At 43.4% G+C, this 20,988-nt stretch overlaps 1 protein-coding gene across 6 annotated transcripts in view; it reads left to right on the top strand.

Moving 5' to 3' along the window:
* FAM131B (family with sequence similarity 131 member B) overlaps positions 1-20,988 on the top strand; it is a 116,137-nt gene that overhangs the window by 34,987 nt on the left and 60,162 nt on the right. The window lies entirely within an intron of this gene.

The raw sequence follows: 20,988 nt of genomic DNA, 5'->3' as shown, positions 1-20,988 counted from the left end.
TCCCAGTGACATTTACAATCAGGACCAAGAGACAAAACAACATTTAAAAATTGTACTTCACACTAAACCAAATAAGAAAAAAGACAGCATCAGGCCTATTGTATGAGCAGTTGAAAGATTACAACAAAGTAGATTGTTAGCGGGCCCAGTACAGATGACCTTATTATAGTCAAATGAACAAAACACAGGCAAACTTATGAAATATAGTATCAGTGATTACAGATTGGAAATAGGAACTGAGAAAACATACGGCCCATTGGAAACCCAAGGAGAATGGACTTGTAAACATTATGACAGAAGAGAAATTTAAAACAAGACACTCTTCCTACAAAATACAAAAGGTACAAGAAAGAGACAGAAATAGAAGAAAGTCACTCGAAAAAGAAAAAAATGACCCACGAAGAAAATCCCTGTATGTGTCTGGGAGAACTGAAAGACATGCAGGACATATGGGACAGAATGTGACAGCCTGAGCCACTGAAATAGAAATGGGCAGTAATATAAAATGAACACAATGAGATAGATTCATTCAGTCTAGCCCTTGGATGTTCCATGACATTTTTCACAATGTGGGTGAGTTCACATTGCTTTGAGAACTTTAACTTTTACTTTAAAAGTGGGTTGAAAAGGGAAACAAGTGTTTGTGATGCCCCACCTCCATTTTTATTTTGTTGTATGTTTTGCTTTTTTATGGTGTCTGATTTATTTTTAAATCTCTTTGATCTTTACCTTAGAAATACTAGGGATAACCACTTTGGCTTTTCCTGATCTGATGGACCAGAGAACTTGAATTGAAGCTTTCCTGCCCTTTAGTTGTTGAAGGGATGGTAGTGTTAAATTGTTAACAAAGAGATCTTTTTACCAAACTGTTTGGCAGATGTTTGAGTTAAATTTGTGTTAAACAAAAACAGAACCCACCCTTCCCTCCAAAAAAAAGCTTTAAATAAACATTCTGACTAAAAATACTTTGCTATCTCAGTTGCTCAGGTTTCCTTTCCTTTCCTGTGATGCTACATCCTACTAGTTAGCCAGTCATCTGTAGGGTGTTCCAAGAGAAGATCGGAATTTCTAATGTAAAAAACTACTATAAAAAAAAACCCAAGAAGACTCTAAAAAGAACAACAGCTACAACAAAAAACAAACAACCCCAAAACAAAAAGACAACCCCTTTCAGCCCTTCCTTATACATTATACAAAAACAAAAAACTCAATTTTCTTTTCATTTTCTGGTTGCTCATCATTTTAACAGGGCAATTAACTTGCTCACATTTGGAAGGTGACACCCTCAAATTAGCTATGTCACCCATTCACCCTTTAATACGCTCTCATCAGCTTTATATGTAGGTTGAGCAAGACCTGTGCTCTGGGAGAGAATAGAAGACCGGTGCTGGAAGGAGCAATGGGTTAGAGAGATAATCATTAGTAGAGATTGGGATAAAGGTGGGTAAGGAGGGCAGAGAGGGAACATCTGAAAAAAGGTAAAATCAGAAAAGAAAAACATTTTGAAGGAGAAGAATGTTTTAGAGGGAAAAGTTAAAGATCACGTACTTAAAAAATTAACACTGAGGGTGGAAAAGATGAAAGAAAAGATTCCTGAAAATATAGAAGGAAATGTGAAGACTGAGGGGGAAAGGGAAAGAAGTTAGAAAAACACAACTGTAAGGCAAACACTAATTTCTTTTTATAGAAAATTCACTTTATCCAACATCATGTGATAAATGTACCTCCCATTTACCTTGGTGCAACCCCATTATGTTCAATGATTGAGATCAGAAGTTGGCTCTTTGTCTATGAATTAATGCTGTTTTGACTGTTTCTCACAAAAGCAAATCTGAAACTATTCCTGACTTTGGACAGGAGGGGTACCTCCCAGGCCTGATCATATTTAGATACAAAAGTTACCTTCGCTTCCTCCCTAGCATTGACTGTTAATACAGATTTTAGGGTTGCCAACCCTCCAGGATTGTCCTGGAGTCTCCAGGAATTAAAGATAATCTATGATTATGTCATGTAATGAAACCTCCAAGAATATGTCCAACCAAAATTGGCAACCCCTATTTTTTGCATTTAATTTCTGTGTGTTAAATGTTCACAAACTGTTTCTGATTTCCTTCAAATGTGTTCATTTTTCCCAAGTGTTCACTGAATAATTTGGACAGATAATTTTCAGCTTGTGGGTCATTCATGAATTTTTCACTTTGACTATTCACTATTTCTAGTTTGCAATTGGTCACATATTATTGTTTCTGTTCCATGATTGCATGACTGAAATATTTCATTAGGAGAATGATGAATGATAAATAAGGCACTTTTTAGTGTGAATTTGCAGATAAATAATTATGTTAAAATTCATGAAGCTTTTGGGATTTCTAGGTTTCAGAGTAACAGCCGTGTTAGTCTGTATTCGCAAAAAGAAAAGGAGTACTTGTGGCACCTTAGAGACTAACCAATTTATTTGAGCTTAAGCTTTCGTGAGCTACAGCTCACTTCATTGCATCCGATGAAGTGAGCTGTAGATCACGAAAGCTCATGCTCAAATAAATTGATTAGTCTCTAAGGTGCCACAAGTACTCCTTTTCTTTTTGGGATTTCCAAAAATTTTTGCAGATACCTAGCAATCTAACATTAATATTTTGTACAAATTGTTTGTGAAACAAAATTTTAATTCCTTGTAACTTGTGTGGTTTTTAAGGCAACAAGTTTTAAAGGAGCCGAAAGTATGTAGGAACCCAACTCTGATTGAAATTCAATTATTCACTATTATATATAAGCAGATTTTAATGTGCCATTATCCTCCCCGAGGAGGACAACTCACCATCTTATGGTTTAGTCACTTCTACGTTTTTCTGCATGCAAAGTCATTTTTTTCCTAGTGAAGAAAGTTTGCTTGTTTCCTGCATGTCTGATCTGAAAATGAATTAAGCTCAAACCTAAAAAAACAAAAACAAAAAAAAAACAATTAAAATTAACCTTTGGACTGAGACAAAACATAGGAAGTTTCAGCCTTAGAGGAGACTATTTGAAGCCATCATGATGAAGTGAGAGCAGAGGCTTTACCTAGACTGATTGCACCCCTTCCCATTTACAGCTGCTGCCATCACAGGACCAGATTGTTCATGACTATTGTACAAATGGAGGAAGGTGCATGGAGTCTTTCCCTCTCTTACCCGCTTATGCAGGTGCCATGCATGTTTGCAGTTATTGCACTCTTTTGAATGCAGCAACTGCTCCCTGATAGTACCCCCTAATGGAGAAAACAGGGCAACCACTGAAAAGGAGCACACTGTTGCATCCAAAAAACTTTACAACAGGCATGTTTCCCCTGTGCTGCACAACTGACCTCTGAGAGACATTGTGCCTCCTAGAGCTTCCTCTGAGCATGGTAGAGTCTGTACCACCTTCAAAGAGAACCAGAGCCTAATAACAGTATTGTCAAATAAAGCATAAGTTAGGCTCCCAAGTGGATTAAAAAACCATGAGGTTTTATATATAAGAAATTTATTCTGATTCTTTGGGTGTTTGAGCCTTTCGGGTTCACATTTTCAAGCCCTTCTTTGCAACTATGAGAAAAGAAAACCTTTTTTTAAATGAAAGCTGAAATTCTTGTGTGTTCTCAGGACTCCAGGAGCTAAAGATTTAAGGAAAACACCAAATTCATGAGACTTAAAATATAATTGCAAGAGATGGCAACAACTTTAATGGACACAATCTGCTCTGTAGTAAGCTGCAGCTTTCCCCACTCATAGGGAGATTTCCAACAGACTGCTCTGTTGCCCCAATTAAATAATAGTGTCCTCAACCTCCCATTACCATGTTATTCCCGCTCCACCCCACACTAGGTTTACCACATCTGAGGTTCAAAAAACTGGGACGTTTGGGGTGAGCCTGATTCCATAAAACTAGCCAGTTGGCAGTGTCTGGAGCACCCTTTTGCAGATGTCCCAGAGCAGCTACCTCAAAAAAGGGACGATCCTGGGAAATCCTGGACAGGTGGCTGCCCTACCCCACACAGGGCTATATAAAAGTACTTGCTTCAATTGATATGGGAGAAGCAAAGAATGGGAGGAAGCTGGGAAGGGGCCTGGGATGATATGGCAGGCTTTACATAGCGATAAAGCGGTGGTTCTCAAACTTTTGTATTGGTGACCCCTTTCACACAGCAAGCTTCTGAGTGTGACAACCCCTTATAAATTAAAAACACATTTTTTATATTTAACACTATTATAAATGCTGGAGGCAAAGTGGGGTTTGGCAGTGGCGACTGACAGCTCGTGACCCCTCATGTAATAACTTCATGACCCCCTGATGGGTCCCAACCCCCAGTTGGAGAACTCAGCAATAAACGTTTGTGTTTGCTTGGGGAGGTGCATTCTTGTTAGAAAATAACCCAGAGGAGTAGAGGGAGGGAAGGGAATCTGGGGTGTGGAGGGTTTGAATGTTTTTGTGTTTCTGTGATTTGTCTCCTTTGGAACTGTGGCTTTTGTTTTTTTGTTTTGAGGTTTTTATTTAATCAATATGCGCACTGACAGATGTAGTGTAGCCGGCAGACCCTTCGATGAACTGTGGTTGCCAGGCCAGGATTTAGGGAGACCCTGTGTTAACACTAAGCAATTCCCAGGTTCTGTTAGAAATTCTGGGCCAGAGAGGAATCATAGAATCATAGAATATCAGGGTTGGAAGGGACCTCAGGAGGTCATCTAGTCCAACCCCCTGCTCAAGAGCAGGACTAATCCCCAAATAAATCAGCCCAGCCAGGGCTTTGTCAAGCCTGACCTTAAAAACTTCTAAGGAAGGAGATTCCACCACCTCCCTAGGCAACGCATTCCAGTGTTTCACCACCCTCCTAGTGAAAAAGTTTTTCCTAATATCCAACCTAAACCTCCCCCACTGCAACTTGAGACCATTAAACCTTGTCCTGTCCTCTTCCACCACTGAGAATAGTCTAGAACCATCCTCTCTGGATCCACCTCTCAGGTAGTTGAAAGCAGCTATCAAATCCCCCCTCATTCTTCTCTTCTGCAGATTCAACAATCCCAGTTCCCTCAGCCTCTCCTCATAAGTCATGTGTTCCAGACCCCTAATCATTTTTGTTGCCCTTCTCTGGACTCCTTCCAATTTATCCACATCCTTCTTGTAGTGTGGGGCCCAAAACTGGACACAGTACTCCAGATGAGGCCTCACCAATGTCGAATAGAGGGGAACGATCACGTCCCTCGATCTGCTCGCTATGCCCCTACTTATACATCCCAAAATGCCATTGGCCTTCTTGGCAACAAGGGCACACTGCTGACTCATATCCAGCTTCTCGTCCACTGTCACCCCTAGGTCCTTTTCCGCAGAACTGCTGCCTAGCCATTCGGTCCCTAGTCTGTAGCTGTGCATTAGGTTCTTCCGTCCTAAGTGCAGGACCCTGCACTTATCCTTATTGAACCTCATCAGATTTCTTTTGGCCCAATCCTCCAATTTGTCTAGGTCCTTCTGTATCCTATCCCTCCCCTCCAGCGTATCTACCACTCCTCCCAGTTTAGTATCATCCGCAAATTTGCTGAGAGTGCAATCCACACCATCCTCCAGATCATTTATGAAGATATTGAACAAAACCAGCCCCAGGACCGACCCCTGGGGCACTCCACTTGACACCGGCTGCCAACTAGACATGGAGCCATTGATCATTACCCGTTGAGCCCGACAATCTAGCCAACTTTCTACCCACCTTATAGTGCATTCATCCAGCCCATACTTCTTTAACTTGCTGACAAGAATACTGTGGGAGACCATGTCAAAAGCTTTGCTAAAGTGAAGATACAATACATCCACTGCTTTCCCTTCATCCACAGAACCAGTAATCTCATCATAGAAGGTGATTAGATTAGTCAGGCATGACCTTCCCTTGGTGAATCCATGCTGACTGTTCCTGATCACTTTCCTCTTGTGTAAGTGCTTTAGGATTGATTCTTTGAGGACCTGCTCCATGATTTTTCCGGGGACTGAAGTGAGGCTGAATGGCCTGTAGTTCCCAGGATCCTCCTTCTTCCCTTTTTTAAAGATTGGCACTACATTAGCCTTTTTCCAGTCGTCCGGGACTTCCCCCGTTTGCCACAAGTTTTCAAAGATAATGGCCAATGGCTCTGCAATCACAGCCGCCAGTTCCTTTAGCACTCTCGGATGCAACTCATCCGGCCCCATGGACTTGTGCACGTCCAGCTTTTCTATATAGTCCCTAACCACCTCTTTCTCCACAGAGGGCTGGCCATCTATTCCCCATGTTGTGATGCCCAGCGCAGCAGTCTGGGAGCTGACCTTGTTAGTGAAGACAGAGGCAAAAAAAGCATTGAGTACATTAGCTTTTTCCACATCCTCTGTCACTAGGTTGCCTCCCTCATTCAGTAAGGGGCCCACACTTTCCTTGGCTTTCTTCTTGTTGCCAACATACCTGAAGAAACCCTTCTTGTTACTCTTAACGTCTCTCGCTAGCTGCAGCTCCAGGTGCGATTTGGCCCTCCTGATTTCATTCCTACATGCCCGAGCAATATTTTTATACTCTTCCCTAGTCATATGTCCAACCTTCCACTTCTTGTAAGCTTCTTTTTTATGTTTAAGATCCGCTAGGATTTCACCGTTAAGCCAAGCTGGTCGCCTGCCATATTTACTATTCTTTCGACACATCGGGATGGTTTGTCCCTGTAACCTCAACAGGGATTCCTTGAAATACAGCCAGCTCTCCTGGACTCCTTTCCCCTTCATGTTAGTCCCCCAGGGGATCCTACCCATCTGTTCCCTGAGGGAGTCGAAGTCTGCTTGCCTGAAGTCCCCGGTCCGTATCCTGCTGCTTACCTTTCTTCCCTGTGTCAGGATCCTGAACTCAACCAACTCATGGTCACTGCCTCCCAGATTCCCATCCACTTTTGCTTCCCCTACTAATTCTTCCCGGTTTGTGAGCAGCAGGTCAAGAATAGCTCCCCCCCCTAGTTGGCTCCTCTAGCACTTGCACCAGGAAATTGTCCCCTACGCTTTCCAAAAACTTCCTGGATTGTCTATGGACCGCTGTATTGCTCTCCCAGCAGATATCAGGAAAATTAAAGTCACCCATGAGAACCAGGGCGTGCGATCTAGTAGCTTCCGCAAGCTGCCGGAAGAAAGCCTCATCCACCTCATCCCCCTGGTCCGGTGGTCTATAGCAGACAGTGAGGACCACTGCCTCAAGAGAGAATCCTCCTTATACTCATCATACTCTCGTCCTGACTCTTCTCTTTGGAAATGTGTCTGTGTCTAAGCTCTAATGTGCCTGTTCATGTTATCATACAATACTGAAACCTCACTTGTCTTTTAATCATGTGCCCTAACCTGCTTCTGCTCTACTCTATCCAAGGCAATAACATGGTTTGGGGACATTGTTAAAACAACAGGTCCCAATTACGCTATTGGATGGAAGCATGTTTTGAATGTGAGATGGAATATCTGCACAGTTACTGGGTCTCTACCTCCCACCTGAAGAGCAGTGGTTTGCTGGATGACATGTGCTCTACATCAGATGGCATTTGATTCCTTTTAGTTTTAGCTTAAGTAAAGTTTAGCTTTCTAAAAGGAATGAATTATTTTTTTCTACTGTGAATGTCAGCCAGTGAGTGCCCCCTGGTTCCCTTCGTTGTCACATATTTCCTCCTGGAGGAGTTTCCTCAGACTCCTCTATGTGTCACAGCCAGCCACCCCAGGCTCCCATCAGTGCTAAGAGTCTGGGTAACAGGCAAGAGGAAATGCAAACTCTTATTGATTAGAAGAAATTTTATATAATTGGCATTGCTGAAACCTGCTGGGACAATTCACATGATTAAAGTATTAAAATCACTAGTTACAACTAGGGTTGCCCCTTCCCCGAGGCCACGCCCCCTGCACTGGCCCTTCCCCAAGACCCTGCCCCCCGCTGACTACATTCCTCCTCCCTTGGTGGCTCGCTCTCCCCGACCCTCACTCACTTTCACTGGACTGGGGCAGGGGGTTGGGGTGCGTGAGGAGGTGAAGGCTCTAATTGGGAGTGCGGCCTCCAGGGTGGGGCCAGAAATGAGGAGTTCAGGGTGCGTGAGGGAGCTCCAGACTGGGGCAGGGAGTTAGGTGCCTGAGGGGGTGAGGGCTCTGTCTGGGGGTGCAGGCTCTGGGGTAGGGCCAGAGATGAGGGGTTTGGGATGCAGGAGGGGGCTCCAGGCTGTGGGATGTGGCAGCGGGGTTCAGGGTGTGGGAGGTAGCTCTGGGCTGTGGCAAGGAGTTGGGGTGAAGGGGGGTGAGGGCTCCATCTGGGGCTGCAGGCTCTGGGGTGCAGGAGGGGGCCATGGGTTTGGGGGGGCTCAGGGCTGGGGCAGGGGGTTGGAGCTTGGGGTTGGGGCACAGACTTACCTCCGGTGGCTCCTGGTCAGCAACTCAGTGGGGGGTGCTAAGGCAGGCTTTCTGCCTGTCCTGGCTCCGCAGTGTGCCCCAGAAGTGGCCAGCAGGTCTGGCTCCTAATCGGAGGCGTGGCAGGCTCTCGTCCACAGGTTCCCAGCCAGTGGGAGTGCGCAGCTGGTGCTTGGGTAGCACCCCTGCCTAGGAGCCAGACCTCCTGGCCCCTTCCGGGGCGCAGCGCAGAGCCAGGACAGGTAGAGACTAGCCTGCCTTAGTGCCGCAGCACTGCCGACCAGACTTGTATGTGCCCAGTCCATGGTGCTGACCGGAACCACCAGGGTCCCTTTTCTACTGGGTGTTCTGGTTGAAAACCAGACACCTGGTCACCCTAGTTACAACTGTAGTGCATTGAAAACTGAATTGAAATTGTAAGCTATCACTTTAAATGCTCAGGGTTTTTCCTGGTCCTGCTTGTGGGCTATGGGGCCCGGTAGGGAAGTGTGTAGCTACTTTGTCATTAGGTTTAGTGACTTTTTGGTTTCCCTAGTGAAAAAATAAGTGTCAAACTGACCAGTGACAAATCTAGCGACTTTCACTGCAAATTACAGTGACATTCAGAGAAAGAAGTCACCAATATATATAATCACAAAATCATTCAGAAGCAGCTCAATACTATTAATAAAATCCATTCCATGTTCTTCTTACTACATTCTTTTGCACACCAAGTCAATGTCATTATGTCTCAACTGAGCATGTCCTTGGAAGGAATCACACTCCAGGGCTTCTTGGGCTAAGATCACTATAATCTGCAGGTGAAGAAAAGTAATTTCTGGAGGCTAATTAAATACTTTGCTAAAGCCAGATACACTTCGGAGAGAGCTGCACATTAGCCAGGGCTTGTTTTATCCAGATATGTTCTTTGTGATGCAAAGAAAGATGGCTAATGAAGTAGGCAGAGTGGGAGAGGCAAGTTAGCCAGTGAGGAGAGCTGCACAGATGGAAGATGGGGTGGGATGAGACAGGGCCATGTGCCCCAATGGGGCAGGGGCACCATGCCTCCAGGGATGAAGCCCTTACTCCAGGATCAAAGGTGGAGCTAGCTTGATTTCGGCTCCCCTTTACTCCTTCTCCTGCCTTGGCCTGGGGTTAGCTGCCCACCTGTTTTCAGAAATCAAACTCAGGGGTGGGGAAGGGTGCTGGCTAGCAGATTTTTGTTTTTAAATCTACTTTCTTGGCTCCCTGCAGCAACGAGCTCAGGTGAGGCGAATGCCCTCTTCCCCCTGGCTCTGGGCTCTCCCTTTCACTAACCTGTTGACTCAAATCCAGAATGGCAAGAGCTGCAGTGTACAAAGCGCCCTTCCCAATAAGCAGAGGGCTGCCATTTCCTTCTCAATGAGCAGAGGGCACCCTCCTGATAATGACAGTGTACTGTTGTAGTTTGTTGTAGTTGCTTCTGGTGTGCAACAGAATGTAGTAAGAAGAGCATGGAATGGAATCTGGGAGGCAGTGACCATGAGTTGGTTGAGTTCAGGATCCTGACGCAGGGAAGAAAGGTAAGCAGCAGGATACGGACCCTGGACTTCAGGAAAGCAGACGTCGACTCCCTCAGGGAACGGATGGCCAGGATCCCCTGGGGGACTAACTTGAAGGGGAAAGGAGTCCAGGAGAGCTGGCTGTATTTCAAGGAATCCCTGTTGAGGTTACAGGGACAAACCATCCCGATGAGTCGAAAGAATAGTAAATATGGCAGGCGACCAGCTTGGCTTAATGGTGAAATCCTAGCGGATCTTAAACATAAAAAAGAAGCTTACAAGAAGTGGAAGGTTGGACATATGACCAGGGAAGAGTATAAAAATATTGCTCGGGCATGTAGGAATGATATCAGGAGGGCCAAATCGCACCTGGAGCTGCAGCTAGCCAGAGATGTCAAGAGTAACAAGAAGGGTTTCTTCAGGTATGTTGGCAACAAGAAGAAAGCCAAGGAATGTGTGGGCCCCTTACTGAATGAGGGAGGCAACCTAGTGACAGAGGATGTGGAAAAAGCTAATGTACTCAATGCTTTTTTTGCCTCTGTTTTCACTAACAAGGTCAGCTCCCAGACTGCTGCGCTGGGCATCACAAAATGGGGAAGAGATGGCCAGCCCTCTGTGGAGATAGAGGTGGTTAGGGACTATTTAGAAAAGCTGGACGTGCACAAGTCCATGGGGCCGGACGAGTTGCATCCGAGAGTGCTGAAGGAATTGGCGGCTGTGATTGCAGAGCCATTGGCCATTATCTTTGAAAACTCGTGGCGAACCGGGGAAGTCTCGGATGACTGGAAAAAGGCTAATGTAGTGCCAATCTTTAAAAAAGGGAAGAAGGAGGATCCTGGGAACTACAGGCCAGTCAGCCTCACTTCAGTCCCTGGAAAAATCATGGAGCAGGTCCTCAAAGAATCAATCCTGAAGCACTTAGAGGAGAGGAAAGTGATCAGGAACAGCCAGCATGGATTCACCAAGGGAAGGTCATGCCTGACTAATCTAATCGCCTTTTATGATGAGATTACTGGTTCTGTGGATGAAGGGAAAGCAGTGGATGTATTGTTTCTTGACTTTAGCAAAGCTTTTGACATGGTCTCCCACAGTATTCTTGTCAGCAAGTTAAGGAAGTATGGGCTGGATGAATGCACTATAAGGTGGGTAGAAAGCTGGCTAGATTGTCGGGCTCAACGGCTAGTGATCAATGGCTCCATATCTAGTTGGCAGCCAGTATCAAGTGGAGTGCCCCAAGGGTCGGTCCTGGGGCCAGTTTTGTTCAATATCTTCATAAATGATCTGGAGGATGGTGTGGATTGCACTCTCTCAGCAAATTTGCGGATGATACTAAACTGGGAGGAGTGGTAGATACGCTGGAGGGGAGGGATAGGATACAGAAGGACCTAGACAAATTGGAGGATTGGGCCAAAAGAAATCTGATGAGGTTCAATAAGGATAAGTGCAGGGTCCTGCACTTAGGACGGAAGAACCCAATGCACAGCTACAGACTAGGGACCGAATGGCTAGGCAGCAGTTCTGCGGAAAAGGACCTAGGGGTGACAGTGGACGAGAAGCTGGATATGAGTCAGCAGTGTGCCCTTGTTGCCAAGAAGGCCAATGGCATTTTGGGATGTATAAGTAGGGGCATAGCGAGCAGATCGAGGGACGTGATCGTTCCCCTCTATTCGACATTGGTGAGGCCTCATCTGGAGTACTGTGTCCAGTTTTGGGCCCCACACTACAAGAAGGATGTGGATAAATTGGAGAGAGTCCAGCGAAGGGCAACAAAAATGATTAGGGGTCTGGAACACATGACTTATGAGGAGAGGCTGAGGGAGCTGGGATTGTTTAGCCTGCAGAAGAGAAGAATGAGGGGGGATTTGATAGCTGCTTTCAACTACCTGAAAGGGGGTTCCAAAGAGGATGGCTCTAGACTGTTCTCAATGGTAGCAGATGACAGAACGAGGAGTAATGGTCTCAAGTTGCAGTGGGGGAGGTTTAGATTGGATATTAGGAAAAACTTTTTCACTAAGAGGGTGGTGAAACACTGGAATGCGTTACCTAGGGAGGTGGTAGAATCTCCTTCCTTAGAGGTTTTTAAGTTCAGGCTTGACAAAGCCCTGGCTGGGATGATTTAACTGGGAATTGGTCCTGCTTTGAGCAGGGGGTTGGACTAGATGACCTTCTGGGGTCCCTTCCAACCCTGATATTCTATGATTCTATGATTCTATGATTTTATTAACACTATTGAGCTGCTTCTGAATGATTTTGTTACTATACTTGCCTGTGCGCACGTGTGTGTGTGTGTGTATTAGGGCTGTCGATTAATCGCAGTTAATTCATGTGATTACCTCAAAAATTAACAGTGATTAATTAATCACATTGTTAAACAATAGAATACCAATTGAAATTTATTAAATATTTTTGGATGTTTTCCTACATTTTCAAATATATTGGTTTCAATTACAACACAGAATACAAAGTGTACATTTATATTATTATTTTTATTACAAATATTTGCACTGTAAAAAATGATAAACAAAATAAATAGTATTTTTCAGTTCACCTCATACAAGCACACTAGTGCAATCTCTTTGTCATGAAAGTGCAACTTAAAAATGTAAATTTTTTTGTTATATAACTGCACTCAAAAACAACACAATGTAAAACTTTAGAGCCTCCAAGTCTATTCAGTCCTACTTCTTCAGCCAATCATGAAGAGAAACAAGTTTGTTTACATTTATGGGAGATAATGCTGCCCGCTTCTTATTTACAATGTCACCTGAAAGTGAGAACAGGCATTCGCATGGCACTTTTTTGTTGGCACTGCAAGGTATTTACGTGCCAGATATGCTAAACATTCATATGCCCCTTCATGCTTTGGCCACCATTCCAGAGGACATGCTTTCGTATTGATGACTCTCATTAAAAAAATAATGTGTTAATTAAATTTGTGACTGAACTCCTTGGGGGAGAATTGTATGTCTGCTGCTCTGTTTTATCCTCATTATGCCATATATTTCGTGTTATAGCAGTCTCAGATGATGACCCAGCACATGTTGTTCATTTTAAGAATACTTTCACTGCAGGTGTGACAAAACACAAAGAAAGTACCAATATGAGATTTCTAAAGATAGCTACAGCACTCGACCCAAGGTTTAAGAATCTGAAGTGCCTTCCAAAATCTCAGCGGGAGAGATATGGAGCATGCTTTCAGAAGTCTTAAAAGAGCAACACTCTTACGCAGAAACTACAGAACCTGAACCACCAAAAAAGAAAATCAACCTTCTGCTTGTGGCATCTGACTCAGATGACGAAAATGAACATGTGTCAGTCCACACTGCTTTGAATTGTTATCAAGCAGAACCGGTCATCAGCATGGACGCATGTCCCCTGGAATGGTGGTTGAAGCATGAAGGGACATATGAATCTTTAGCGCATCTGACGTGTAAATATTTTGTGACGCGGCTACAACAGTGCCATGCCTGTTCTCACTTTCTGGTGACATTGTAAACAAGAAGCGGGCAGCATTATCTCCTGCAAATGTAAACAAACTTGTTTGTCTGAGCAACTGGCTGAACAAGAAGTAGGACTGAATGGACTTGTAGGCTTTAAAGTTTTACATTGTTTTATTTTTGAATGAAGTTTTTTTTGTACATAATACTACATTGGTAAATTCAATTTTCATGATAAAGAGATTGCACTACAGTACTTGTATGAGGTGAATTGAAAAATACTATTTATTTTGTTTTTTACAGTGCAAATATTTGCAATAATAATAAGCATAAAGTGAACACTGTATGCTTTGTATTGTGCGCTGTAACTGAAATCAATATATTTGAAAAAGTAGAGAACATCCAAAAATATGCAAATAAATGGTACTCTATTATTTTTTTAATAGCGTGATTAATCACAATTAATTTTTTTAATTGCTTGACAGCCCTAATATATAATTCTCTGTTGAATTCTCTGGACATTTTTTTTTTAGTGACATTTTTTACACCTTTTGAGTGCTTAAATAGCTACATCTAGTGACTTTTCAGGGTTTGTCTGGTGACTTCATGGTATGTGGAGTTGGCAACACTGCGAAGAGCCAGTAAGTTGGGATGAGTTGTGCCTCTCTGCCTTAGGGAGCAGCCTGCTTTGTCTCTTCAGTTATGTGGTTCTTTTGTGTTATCATTCTGAATGTTAAGCAATAAAGTAGTGTTACTTTGCAACCATCTGGCAAGAGTATTTTATGTTTCTATTTAACTTTGCTGTGTGCATGCCATGAACATAACAACAACCCGTTCAGGAAAGACAGGGTAGGTGAAAAAGGTGAGGAGTGACACTCTACATTAAAGACACCCTTACCTGTTTTAGAGATATTGATAAGTCAGAGGCACAGTATCTCGAATGCACAGGGATCAATGTGCTAACAAGCAGGGGGTACTTTTGTAAGTTATAGATAATTGTCTAACACAAAAGGTATTGCACCCAACATGAGGTAACTATTCTGGGTCTCATTATGATGGATAAAGATGAATTACTCACTGGACTGGAAGTTGGTGGTTGCCATGGGGACCAGTGATCATGACCTGATTACATTCAAAATGGGCACTGGTGCAATCACTGCTGGAATACTGTGTACAGTTCTGGTGTCCACAATTCAAAAAGAATGTTGGTAAATTTTAGAGGGTTCAGAGAAGAGCCACAAGAATGATTAAAGGATTAGAAAACCTGCCTTACAGTGATAGAGGCAAGGAGCTCAATCAAGCAGAGGAAGGTATAAGCAGAGTCAATAGCTGGAAGTTGAAGCTAGACAAATTCAGACTGGAAATAAGATGTAAATTTTTAATTAGTGAGTGTAATTAACCATTGAACAATTTACTAAGGGTTGTGGTGGATCTCCATCACTGACAGTTTTTAAATCAGGATTGGATTTTTTTAAAAAGATCTGCTCTAGGAATTATTCTGGGGAAGTGTAAAGGAGTTCTTTCACTGCAGGTGCACCTCCTTTTGGGTACATCTGGGAATGAGCACTCGCCCTGTCTGGCACCCCCTTTTGCTGGTTGCTCAGACTGTGGCCCGTCTCTCTTTGTGATTCAGAATGCTCCATCTTCATGACTCAGCCATCTGTCCAGGTCACTATATAGTCCTCCTCTTCTGAAGTAACAAAGTCCCACCATACACTGTCTTAGATGGTCTTCCATTCCAGATCTCCAGGTCCTGTGCCACTTTCCCCCAGTGGCTGACTGGAGAACCCAGGCTCTCCCTCTACAGTGGGTTCCCACCCTTGAGCCAGCAGCCAAGTTCTGCCAGTTCCATTCCATGATGCTGTTTCCTTGGGCTTCTTCCTACCCAGCCTTTCTTCCCCGCAACTTCTCTGGGTTGACCCTTCTTTCAGGGCTAGGATCCTAGGACTGATCCTCTCCCCTGGGTTTCCTCCTCCTCACCACCTCTCTGTTCCCAGAGAGTGACTGCAGACTCCCTCTCTGCAGCCCTCTGCTGCTGTCAACTTCCTGCCTTTATACTAACCAGCCTGCTCCTGCCTAGGTGGGCTCCGTTAAGCCTGGCTCCCCTTCCAGGTGCAGCCAGGTACCATTATTGGCCTCCTAGGCCCACATTAACCCTGTCAGCACCTGTATGGGCTACACACCTCATCATAGGAAGTTCTATAGCCTGTGTAACACAGGAGGTCAGACTAAATTATCACAATGGTCCCTTCCAGCCTTAGAATCTATGAACCTATGAAAAATAGAGGACAGTCCCAATCAGTATATATATCTTTCTTGATTGTGATATATATAATTACATTTGCTGCCTTCATGAACAAAACTGATTGTGAGGAAAAATTTAGGCAGAAAAATATGCCTGTAAATTGGAAGCTTTTAAGAAGAGTTTTTTTAGCTGGCCAAAAAGACATGATTCCACAATCAAGGAAGAGGACAACTTTGGCTAAAAGCCCAGGTGGGTTCAGTGGTGAACTGATGGCAGCATTTAGAAAAAAAAGAACAATATATTACAAATGGAAAAAAGGGGAATTAGAAAGTAATCAGTATAAATTAGAAGCTATAAAGTGGAGAAAATGTGTAAGGAAAGATAAAGACATCAGGGAAAAATCCATGGCTGACAGGGCTAAGAATAACAAGACAGAGTTTTTAAAGTACATTAGGAACCAACAAACTCCTAGAAACCATAAAAATAAATCCATTACTATGCAGAGATGGTAAAAATGTTAATAAAGATGCAGAAATGGCAGAAGTGTTCAATAAATATTTCTATTTTGTATTTCATAGAATCATAGAATATCAGGGTTGGAAGGGACCTCAGGAGGTCATCTAGTCCAACCCCCTGCTCAAAGCAGGACCAATCCCCAACTAAATCATCCCAGCCAGGGCTTTGTCAAGCCTGACCTTAAAAACTTCTAAGGAAGGAGATTCCACCACCTCCCTAGGTAATGCATTCCAGTGTTTCACCACCCTCCTAGTGAAACGTTTTTCCTAATATCCAACCTAAACCTCCCCCACTGCAACTTGAGACCATTATTCCTCGTTCTATCATCTGCTACCACTGAGAACAGTCTAGATCCATCCTCTTTGGAACCCCATTTCAGGTAGTGGAAAGCTGCTATCAAATCCCCCCTCATTCTTCTCTTCTGCAGACTAAACAATCCCAGTTCCCTTGCCTTTACTCATAAGTCATGTGTTCCAGTTCCCTAATCATTTTTGTTGCCCTCCGCTGGACATTTTCCAATTTTTCCACATCCTTCTTGTAGTGTGGGGCCCAAAACTGGACACAGTACTCCAGATGAGGCCTCCCCAATGTCAAATAGAGGGGAACGATCACATCCCTCAATCTGCTGGCAATGCTCCTACTTATACGTCCCAAAATGCCATTGGCCTTCTTGGCAACAAGGGCACACTGTTAACTCCTATCCAGCTTCTCGTCCACTGTAACCCCTAGGTCCTTTTCTGCAGAACTGATGCCGAGCCATTCGGTCCCTAGTCTGTAGCAGTACATAGGATTCTTCCGTCCTAAGTGCAGGACTCTGCACTTGTCCTTGTTGAACCTCATCAGATTTCTTTTGGCCCAATCCTCTAATTTGTCTAAGGCCCTCTGTATCCTATCCCTACCCTCCAGTGTATCTACCTCTCCTCCCAGTTTAGTGTCATCTGCAAACTTGCTGAGGGTGCAATCCACACCATCCTCCAGATCATTTATGAAGATATTGAACAAAACCGGCCCCAGGACTGACCCTTGGGGCACTCCACTTGATACTGGCTGCCAACTAGACATGGAGCCATTGATCGCTACCCGTTGAACCCGACAATCTAGCCAACTTTCTATCCACCTTATAATGCATTCATCCAGCCCATACTTCTTTAACTTGCTGGCAAGAATACTGTGGGAGACCGTATCAAAAGCTTTGCTAAAGTCAAGGAACAACACGTCCACTGCTTTCCCCTCATCCACAGAGCCAAGTTATCTCGTCATAGAAAGCAATTAGATTAGTCAGGCATGACTTGCCCTTGGTGAATCCATGCTGACTGTTCCTGATCACTTTCCTCTCCTCTAAGTGCTTCAGAATTGATTCCTTGAGAACCTGCTCCATGATTTTTCCAGGGACTGAGGTGAGGCTGACTGGCCTGTAGTTCCCAGAATCCTCCTTCTTCCCTTTTTTAAAGATGGGAACTACATTAGCCTTTTTCCAGTCATCCGGGACTTTCCCCGATCGCCATGAGTTTTCAAAGATAATGGCCAATGGCTCTACAATCACATCCGCCAACTCCTTTAGCACTCTCGGATGCAGCGCATCCGGCCCCATGGACTTGTGCTCGTCCAGCTTTTCTAAATAGTCCTGAACCACTTCTTTTTCCACTGAGGGCTGGTCACCTCCTCCCCATGCTGTGCTGCCCAGTGCAGTAGTCTGGGAGCTGACCTTGTTCGTGAAGACAGAGGCAAAAAAAGCCTTGAGTACATTAGCTTTTTCCACATCCTCTGTCACTAGGTTGCCTCCCTCATTCAGTAAGGGGCCCACACTTTCCTTGACTTTCTTCTTGTTGCTAACATACCTGAAGAAACCCTTCTTGTTACTCTTAACATCTCTTGCTAGCTGCAACTCCAGGTGTGATTTGGCCTTCCTGATTTCACTCCTGCATGCCCAAGCAATATTTTTATTATCTTCCCTGGTCATTTGTCCAATCTTCCACTTCTTGTAAGCTTCTTTTTTGTGTTTAAGATCAGCAAGGATTTCACCGTTAAGCCAAGCTCGTCGCCTGCCATATTTACTATTCTTTTTACACATCTGGATGGTTTGTCCCTGTAACCTCAATAAGGATTCTTTAAAATACAGCCAGCTCTTGTGGACTCCTTTCCCCCTCATGTTATTTTCCCAGGGGATCTTTCCCATCAGTTTTCTGAGGGAGTCAAAGTCTGCTTTTCTGAAGTCCAGGGTCCGTATTCTGCTGCTCTTCTTTCTTCCCTGTGTCAGGATCCTGAACTCGACCATCTCATAGTCACTGCCTCCCAGGTTCCCATCCACTTTAGCTTCCCCTACTAATTCTTCCCGGTTTGTGAGCAGCAGGTCAAGAAGAGTTCTGCCCCTCGTTGGTTCCTCCAGCACTTGCACCAGGAAATTGTCCCCTACAGTTTCCAAAAACTTCCTGGATTGTCTGTGCACCGTTATATTGCTCTCCCAGCAGATATCAGGGTGATTGAAGTCTCCCATGAGAACCAGGGCCTGCGATCTAGTAACTTCCATGAGTTGCCAGAAGAAAGCCTCATCCAGCTCATCCCCCTGGTCTGGTGGTCTATAGCAGACTCCCACCACGACATCACCCTTGTTGCTCACACTTCTAAACTTAATCCAGAGACTCTCAGGTTTTTCTGCAGTTTCATACTTGAGCTCTGAGCAGTCATACTGCTCCCTTACACACAGTGCAACTCCCCCACCTTTTCTGCCCTGCCTGTCTTTCCTGAAAAGAAGCAAGATGATGGACTTGTACCACATGGGGATGATGAAGTACTTGCCAGTCCATTATTAATTAAGGAGGATGTTAAACATTTTTAAATCAACAGGCTCAGATAACTTGCCGCCAAAAATCCTAAAAGAGTTGGCTGATGAGATCTCTGGCCTACTGATGTTCATTTTTAATACAGTTTGGAATATGGGGAAAATTTCAGAAGGCTGGTTATGCCTGTATTCAAAGAGGGCAAGCAAGATGACACAAATAACTGCAGGTTGGGAAAAATAGTGGGAAAAACTGATATAGGATTTAACTGATAAATTAAAGGACAGGAATATAATTAAGGCCAGTCAACATGGTTTGGTGGAAAATAAGTATTGTCAAACAAACCTCATTTCATTTTTTGATGAGATTGCAAGTTGCATTGATAAACGTAACTGCATAGGTGTAATATACTTAGGGCTTGTCTATACAGGGAAAAATCCAGAATATATATTGCACAATAGGTATTGCTGAATAGCTATTCCTCAATAGTTTGCTGTGTGAACACACTTACTCTGCATTAAGAGTGCCTTTGTGTGGTTTACCTTAATCCACTTTGGAATTGGATCCACTTTGGCAGTGGATAAACCTAAACCATAAATAGACACTCTTAGTGTGTAATAAGAAGGTCCACACAGGAACTTAGTGTGGAATAGCTATTGCACTTTAAATTCACACCTTAGCTTTATTCTGCATGTTGACAAGCCCTTAGACTTTTGTAAGGCATTTGATTTAATACCACACAACATTTTGATTAAAAAATCAGCACTATACAATATCAACAAAGCACATGTTAAATTGATTAAGAACTGGCTAACTGACAGATCTCAAAAAGTAGTAGTCAATGGGGAATCATCATCAAATTGGTGTGTATTTTTAGTGGGGTTTCACAGACATAGGTACTAGGCCCAATACTTTTCAAAATTTTCATTGATGATCTGGAAGTAAATATAAAATCATTGCTGATAAAATTTGCAGATGATACAATGATTAGCAGAGTGGTAAATAATGATGAGGGCAGGGCAGTTATACTGAATAATCTGGATCACTTGGTAGACTGGGCCAATTCAAGCAATGTGTGTTTTAATACAGCCAAATGCAAAATTATACATCTAGGAACAAGGAATGCTGATCACACCTGCAGAATGGGGGACCATATCCTCGAAAGTAGAGACTCTGAAAAGGATTTAGGGATCACAGTGGACAAGCAACTGAACATGAACTTTCAGTAATGCTGTGGGGGAAAAAAAGACTAATGCAATTCTTGGATGTATAAACAGGGAAGTAGTGAGTAGGAGTAGGGAGCAGAGATGACATGGTATTTACCAGAAGTGCATTTTACCTGGTAAAATCATGGGAAAAACTAGTTAGTCACAGTTTAAGGCATTTTCTATTTTAAAAAAGTTTTCATTAATGCACACTACATTCTACTTTGTTTTAGTTCCATATTCAAGTTGTGGTGTCATAAAGCAGTAGATTTGTAGATTAATTTAGAGTTGTACAAATAAAATGTAAACCTGCAGTGAGTGTAATACTAATATATATAATTATAATACTGAACATTTGACTGTCTATACATTCTGGTTCGGAATTTTCTCAAGGAAGTTGTACAGGTCATGACTCATTTCAGTTTTCAATATTATATAAACAGAAGTCAAAAACATTTGATTATATGAAAATGACAATAATGCAGAGTTGAAGCATTAAGCAATCAGAAGCATGCAGAGTTGCAAACTACTAGTCCGGGTCCACTTGGCCATACAGCATTCTGTAGCAGAAGACCAACTTTGAGGTAGTGGATAGACCGCACCTATTCCTCAGTTTTGAATGAATGTATTCAAAGTTTGAAAAGATTCGTTCTGTGCTTGCTGAACTTGCTGGCCACTGATGCCATTATTTTTCACAGTTTAACCCAGGTTTAAGCTAGTATGTACCCTGTCCTAAACTAGTTTTTCCCTGGAAATTGCCAACCCTGGTAGAGAGGTGGTTTTACCTCTGTACATGGCATTGCTGAGATAAGTACTTGAATACCATATCCAGTTCTGGTGTCCACATTTTTTAAAATGATGTTGGAGAATTGGAAAGGCTGTGGAGAAGAGCCACAAATTTGA

This window comes from Lepidochelys kempii, chromosome 1 (assembly GCF_965140265.1).
Source record: "Lepidochelys kempii isolate rLepKem1 chromosome 1, rLepKem1.hap2, whole genome shotgun sequence".
Taxonomy (NCBI): domain Eukaryota; kingdom Metazoa; phylum Chordata; order Testudines; family Cheloniidae; genus Lepidochelys; species Lepidochelys kempii.
This window is presented reverse-complemented; position numbering and strand designations above follow the sequence as displayed.